We start from the raw sequence: 7,755 nt of genomic DNA on the forward strand, positions 1-7,755 counted from the left end.
TACACGTAATTTACATTAATTAACATAAACGTTTACTTTAATTATTGATTTATAAAAAAATAACAATTGTTATTATTTGCATAAGAGCAAAATCATCCACCTATCACCTAATTCTCATACAGGAACGAAGATATTAGGGTCTAATTAAAATCGCTCATATGAAAAAATTGATGTGACAGTAGTTCAATATGCCAAATATTATATAAATATTTTGACCCAACACCGTCATGCAACCTGAAAATGAAAAAAATTTCATTGAAAACTATTCAGTTTTATGAATTAAGCAATATGTATACAGAGTAAGTTTAATAGATATACCGATCAGAAGAAGCAAAAATCATTTGATTTACATTTTGTAAATGTTTATACTAGTTATACTAGCAGAAATTACCTTCCTACACTTAAATTCTTTGCCGGCAAGTGATTTTAGCCGGCAACTGATACGGACGCCGGCGCCGGTGTCGGCAACAGTGGCACTGCTAATACTTAGTGCTTTGATGCATTTTTCGTAATAACTTTTTTAATTTTTTTTTTATTTTTGGTCCTAAATTAAGCCAAACAATTCCTACTACATTTTATCTTGGCTTCAAAACAGTTTATTATTAATAATTGTTGTAGTAGTTTATTTTAATGTTTGTTAAAATAAAAAAAGTTAATTAACATTAGGTAGGTATAAATTATATGTAAATAAAGTTGGTGCTATAGTTATGCTCTCTAGTGTTATTAATAACTTAGTAAACGTAAAACACCTAAGACACTTGACTTAAATTATTCTTATTAAAGGGGTGCTCCACCTAATCCAAATTTACACATTTTTGATGCACACTCGAATAGAGAAATCTAGGCGTTCGAGCGACAAGAGTTCTTTAAAATCAAACGACGCCCGTCTTTTGCAGTTATTCCTAGTTTATATTACATATGTTACGTGAGTTGATACCAAAGCTTATTGGAACGAAAATTAAATCAAATCATAATACATAATAGGTATCCTTTAATACACTGTATTAATACCTTCGTCTCTCATTTAGTCGTTTTTATTTTTAAAGCTGTCGCAAGGAAGGCTAAAAAGATTTATTTTCAAGACTTCTGCAATCTAAACCATGAGAGGATCAAGTTTTTGGGTTCTGTCGTCTAACTATCCAAGAAATGCGTAAATTGTAGAAAAATGTAAAATTTGTATTATTTAAGAAAGTTTCCCAACTTTTTCTATTGCCAACAAAAAAGCTGCTTCTTAGGAACATTGTGCAAAAGTGCTTTTGCACATCTATTAGTTTAGAAAAAAATCAAACTTCTGGTACAATTATAAATTGGGTTAGAGAAACTTAAAATGAACGATTTTGCACAGCTGCGTTTTGCAATCTTGTCCTGCCATGAGGCATATTTCACTCCGTGCAACAGCAGCGACTTTTTCTTAGTTTCTCTCGACGGTGTGTGAGCTATGAGGATACGTTTAGCAATAATTGTCACTGAAGCAATTACTGCAATCGATAGAGATTAGCGATTCACGTGGCGTGCCGATTTTTCCGTAGTTTAGGCTCGCTGGCGGGAAAAAAGTCAACAGCGGACGAGGCGAATTCCACAAGATGGTTCCTTATATGGACCTCACCTGACAGGGTAGCTGCTGTTTTATGCGAGACTTGAACTTTGGTATTCGTTTATTAACTGTGTGGTGTACCGCTACGTGTTGTTCGTCAACAGTTTATTTTATTGTTAAAGTTTTAAAGCGCCCACGCCTTCGACAATTCGGACATCTTTAATCCCTGCTGCATGTCTTTCAGCTTACATTTGATCCGATATTTGCGCTTCCTCGTATCCTTGATCTTTACGTCTTTTAGAACCAACTGCAACCGAATAAATCTGGATGCCCTTCGATTCCCTAAATGGACAAACCTTGGTCAAATAAATTAGCGTCGTATTCAAACTAACAGAAAATTCCAATCACAACCATAAACAAATTTTCCCATTGTCAAGGCGCGAAAATTTGAACATGACAAGGTTTAAGATCATGGATTTAATTACAATACTTTAATAAGGCATTGCCGGCCTTCGTTGGGGATATTTTTTCAGCATCAAGCCGCTTTTAATAATAAAATTGACTAAATCGGTTCCTTGAACGAACAACGTTGTGGTCTCCCAAAAAAATACTCAGTCAAGGAGACTTTTGCCACTTCTTACATAATGTTCATAGGTTTTTCTTTTTGCGTGTAATTTAAATTTACTAGTTTATGTTGAATAATCATTTAGTTACACCTGTGTTTATTATCAATTCTGTTATTTCTGAACAAATAATTGAAGATTTTAGTTTGACGAATTTTAAATTCAAATTTTCCACAATGTTTGGAAAAATATAACTACCTAATGTGGACAAGAAAGCATAAATTATTGTCAATAATACCAAATCTATTCATACTTAAAGATGTTATAATCTTTTACCTATTTTTGTATAAAAAATTTCTAATTTGTATAACAGAAATACCGTATTCTTATATTTTGTCCTACTTTCTAGTTTATCTTATGAATACCTTACCTTCACAAATTTGTTTAAAATTTTAAATTAGATCGTAAATAATAGAAGCAAAAACTTATTAGTATTAATGAAATAAGTTTCACTGACACTGTCGATTGCCTGTTTTTTTCAGGTTAATATATGTTATTTATTTTATTCTTTGAATAAATAAGTGAAACTCTCATCAGTTTAGAACAGGCAGAATTGTCTAAGTCAAACAAAAACACCAAATTAATTAGTCAATTAAATTCAATATTAACGCATGTATACACTATTGCAACAACTTTTATTTACGAAGAAAGCAGAGTTGAAAATCAATCTTACTCCTGTGTAATATTGTGTCTAAGTTTCTTCATCCTTCATAGAGTGTATTTGACTTAGCCTTAATTAATGAAGCAATAAAGCAATAAAAATCACATATTAAACTTTTAAAACTAACTATTGATGCAAGTTGTTAAATATGAGATCCAAAGTGTCTTGATGACTTTTTCATTATCGAATTTTTTAAATAAAAACAAATTTATGATGAGAAAAAATAGTGTTGTCGTCCTACTTTTTTGTTCTTTTTCTCAGTTTATGTTATAACTAGGTTTTTTTTTTTTCAAAGAAAGGTCAAAAAAGAAAAAGGTGCTTGTTTCAAATATGAATGTAAAACTTATTTTCTTTTCTGACTAATCAGTAATCACGGACAATAATATTATACAGTATGTCCCCAGATTGAGTTGACAATAGGAAAAAAAATATCTTTGATTTTACGGCAAAACTGCAAAGGAAAAACGAAAAAATTGAAATTGCTTTATTCTGATTCATTAGAAAAAAAGTTCATCTTTCTCTTAATTTTGAACTAATTTTTTTTGCATAGTGATTACGAAAGTTGAATTTTCATCACGATTAATCGTATAGAAGGTTATAATTTTTTATACGATTTCTCGATTTCTATAGTTATTTCTATAGTTTCTATAGAGTTCGTTACAAAGAGCTCGAGATACATTACGATTTTATTGGAGTTTCTTGGAGTTATCACTATGCAAAAAAATAATGTGTAAAACTCGTTTCGAAAGTCCTTTTTTTCATTCATTTGCTTGATTAACTCGGGCAGAGCCCTTGTTAATCAACTGCAAATTCGTGAAAAAAAGTATGACTTTCAAAACTGGTTGTACAAATTACTATTCTCTGCGTTTTAAATTCCATCACATAAGCAGTTTTATTTTTTTTTCATTAATCAATTAATTAATTACTTGTCAAAGTGACATCGTTGTCAAAAAAAACGGCCAATGTGATGGGACTTAGGAAGCACATTAAATTACAAGTCCAAAATCAATGAAGTTTTAATTAGAAATTTGCTTGTTTCAAGTTAAGCAAAAAATGTTTTTCCTTTACACTTTTGGCATAAAACCAAAGATATTTTTTCCTCTTGTAAATTCAATTCGGGAACTGTATACAGGGTGCGCCAGAAAAAAATGCCATATAAGGTAAGATACCAGGAACATGGAAAAAATGTTAAAAAATTCTACCTACAGGGTGATTCTTAAATAGACCGACAAAATTTTATCCTTGGTAGTATCAAATGAGAACATGCTGGAAAAAATATTTAAAAAATTCTTTGTTTAAACGTTCTTCAAATAAAATTTATTAAATTTATTTTCCAAGTAAAGCGTACGCCACTGATGTGTTAGCACAGGTAGTGGTAACCATGGTATTAACGTACTTGACTATTGCAACAATTCATAAACGCCGTAAGTGGCACGGATCAAGGGGGTTTTGCCCCTAAAAGGTATAAACATAAAAAGGGTAAAGTTTGTCTCCATTTATCCTGAGGAAGATGTGATAAAATTTTGTCGGTCTATTTAAGAATCACCCTGTATAAAAATTTCGTGAGTTCTGGCGCACCCTAACTAACACTAACTAAGTAACTAAGTAACTAATGTTATAGTGGTTAAAAAGAAAAAAGTTTTATCTATCGTTTTAGAAATATAACTTGTTCTTTTTTATTTTTAAGAAACTTTTTTAACTTTTTTGTTATAGTAGCTAAACTATCAGTGATAGATTGATTCTTTATTATTAGACTCAGTTTGCAATCAATTTTTCAATACCTTTTTACAAATACATATATCTAAAAAACTAAGACACTGAACCAATAAGATTAAATGTATGTACATATTGCCCATATTTGGAAACAGTTATTGTTATTTAAATGTTATAACAATATATAACTACAATAACAATATATAACTTTTAAAGAACCAGATTACAAGAATTCTTCTTGTAAAAAATATTAGTCGAAAAACGACAGTACGTAATCCTTTTGGTAAGATTAATTGTCTGCAATAAATCAGTGGGCGAAGCGACTTTGTTCAACTGTTAATATTTTTCTGAATGCTAAATGGCATTCTGCGAATTTTTCGATCTCATGGTTTAGTGATTATTTTTCTGACAAAATCAAGTTTCCATATTCAGAAATCACTCGCATATTTGAAATCAAAATCAGCATCAAATTTTGCAGAATCACCACTAGATTCATTTCAGAAGATTTAATGATGCAAATTAATGAGCATAACGATATTAGAAATATATAGTTTTTAATCAGATTTGCGGTTAATAAACATCAATGATGATTCACGTTTTAAAGATGACCTAAAGTGGTGCCATGGGTTTTTTGCATTTCCTTATCTGCCCACCATCTAGTTTAAAATTCAATTATCTCATGATGCGCTGTTTTGAAAAGATCTTTTTTGGTGATAAAAACAAGATGTGGTTATAGAGGACGGTGAAACATTTAATTAATGGTTTTCTCGAAACTTGCTGACACCGAATTATAAATTTTTTATTTTACAATTTTTATTTGCCACTCACCCAATAACATAACAGCAAATACGCTCCAATTAAGCACGACAGTATGAATCCGTAAGTACCATAAATCGTGGTACCATACGCTATTCGCACCTTTTTCTAAACACCAACACCAGACGCGCGCGCTGAGTCAAATGCGGTTCAGAAATCGCCAAGTGCAAGTCTTGAGTTCCTCCAAAAGGTTCCCCTACCTTCCTTCCTTCCGCTGAGGTCACTCACTTAACACTCTCTGCTGATGAAAAGCCATGACCTTACGATGAAATAGGATTAAATTTAATTTTTTTCTTATAAGTTTTAGTGTAAAAAGTCGTTAAGAATCGTTATAGAAAAAGGTATATTTTATTACTCATCAACTGATTTATAGTATTTTTATGCAAATGGTTCTCAAGGTTGCTGCTTGGAACTATTCATGCACGAAAAGTTCCAAATTCAACGTCGAAAGATACAGAAAGAAAGTTGAACAACGTGTTCAAAAGAAACTTGTTTACATGGAATAATTTGCGAGTTTTACTGATTGGAGATAAATATTTCTGTAAAAGTGTAGTCAATTGTAAATTAAACAAACATTTTTAGAAAAAAACTATAGTTTAAAAGATAGGTACTTATTCCTAACTTGAAATTGCAAAAATATTGTTCACTTCAAAGAAGTATACATGGTGTTTTAGAAATCGTACCCCAGAGAAAAATACCAAGTAAGATAAGATACTAGAAACAATTAAAAAATGTCAAAAAGGTCAAATGTACTCTGTACACACAATTGTATTTTAAAAAACAAAGGTGATACTAGTAGTTTGTGACATGAGTCACGCAGTGGCGAGTTTTAAAATGCACGAATATCACAATGACGTCCAATCCATGTGTTTTTATTACTATTTTTTTATTGAGCACATTTTAAATTGTATTTATTATTATATTTGATAGTTAAACTTGATGACATTTGACGTTTGCGGCACCCAAATCGCTTGAAATTACTTGAAAATAGATAAAATTACATTAATTTCGGTAAAACACGTTAATCTATAACAATTTCTTACTTAAAAACGACAGTCTGCAGTCTGGCAAAAGGATTGCATAAAATGTTACTAAAAACAGTGTAACTACAAAGTTGCATTTCGTGCAACTGTTTTCAATTACCCAAAATGCTCATTGTGACACCGAAATAGAAAAAATATCTTTGGACTTTTCATTTTTCTCTTTTTAAAACATGCTCTATCCGATTCAACCGTTTTTAAAAAATACAGGGTGTTCATGACACCCAAAAAATTGACGTTTGAACACTCGAAAAAGTTGAATAAAGAAAAGACTTTTTTAATTTTTTAAAACAATGGGCATAAATTAACCGCATCTGTGCATAATCTACACCACTGACGTTTTATGTAAAAAAAGACGGAAATAATTTCTATCTAGTGTGTCCCAGCGAGTTGGTGAAATTCATTATTTACCTTTAAAATTTTAATTTTAAAGGCAATTGATAAATATTAATCGAGTGCATTGCCTGAAATTATTTGCAACTATACAGCGTGTCCCAAAAATAAACTTGTGTTTTATGGCATTTTTGGATGTAGATTTTAAGTCCTTAAGCTAAACTTCTTCTATTGGTAGATTTCATTATCTTTTCTCACTATATTATTCAATGTTCAATAGTTATAAGTTAGTTTCATCACAAATACATATTTATGCTTTTTTAGATTTTTTTACCTTTATATCTATTACCAAGACTGCTTTTACTAGCACACATTATCTGCTAATTGTCATAAATTTGTAATGAAGAAACTATTTAAAAAGAAAAATCTTAAAACGTTTAAAAAATTCTGTCTATGAGAATTTCGAAATTATAGGGGTTTAAATTTTGCACTTCGACTCTGTTTATTTCCAATGAAATTTTAATTACAGATTTGTTCGTTTTAGGTGAAGCAAAAAATGCTTTTCCTTTGCTTTTTTGGCGTAAAATTAAAGATAAAAAAATTGTTCCTCTTGTAAACTAAATCCGTACAGTAATCCGTGTACATACTGTACACGATCATTAGTAACATTAAATAGACATAAAAAAAATGTTAAATTTCAAAAAATAAATGGTAAATTTTTTTGACATTTTTCTCTGGAACGCGAGTTCTGAAACAGTCTGCTTTTAATTTTAGGAATTCTTCGTACAATTTTCGTATTGTCCAAAAAAAACCAAAGCTTGACAGATTATTACGTTAAAAAAATACAAATATACCTAATAAATAAATCATCACATAATAACAAATTAAGAAATTTTCGTTTTCTCTTTGATTTATTAGATTTTTATGTTAATTGTATTCTCTGCTATTGTATTTTTATTTCAAAATTGAATTTATGTCAAGGTTAGAAGATAATAAGATTTGTGTATCAGGATAACACCCATTTTTATATTTATC

The 7,755-nt window shown here is 30.2% G+C and overlaps 1 protein-coding gene across 4 annotated transcripts in view; it reads right to left on the reverse strand.

Moving 5' to 3' along the window:
• Nucleotides 1-7,755, reverse strand: part of LOC123011255 — a 44,045-nt gene that overhangs the window by 32,941 nt on the left and 3,349 nt on the right. For 3 of the 4 annotated variants that reach the window (XM_044408656.1, XM_044408640.1, XM_044408616.1), the window contains exon 1: nt 5,360-5,492. The exons of the other annotated variant lie outside the window; for it this stretch is intronic. The gene's annotated coding sequence lies outside the window, so the exon portion shown is untranslated. Of the gene's footprint in view, nt 1-5,359; nt 5,493-7,755 lie in introns of those variants that run through there. 4 annotated transcript variants of the gene reach the window in all.

The sequence above is a fragment of the Tribolium madens genome, unplaced genomic scaffold (genome assembly GCF_015345945.1).
Source record: "Tribolium madens isolate multiple individuals breed KSU strain unplaced genomic scaffold, Tmad_KSU_1.1 Scaffold_19;HRSCAF=116;Tcas5.2_LG9, whole genome shotgun sequence".
In the NCBI taxonomy this organism is placed as follows: domain Eukaryota; kingdom Metazoa; phylum Arthropoda; class Insecta; order Coleoptera; family Tenebrionidae; genus Tribolium; species Tribolium madens.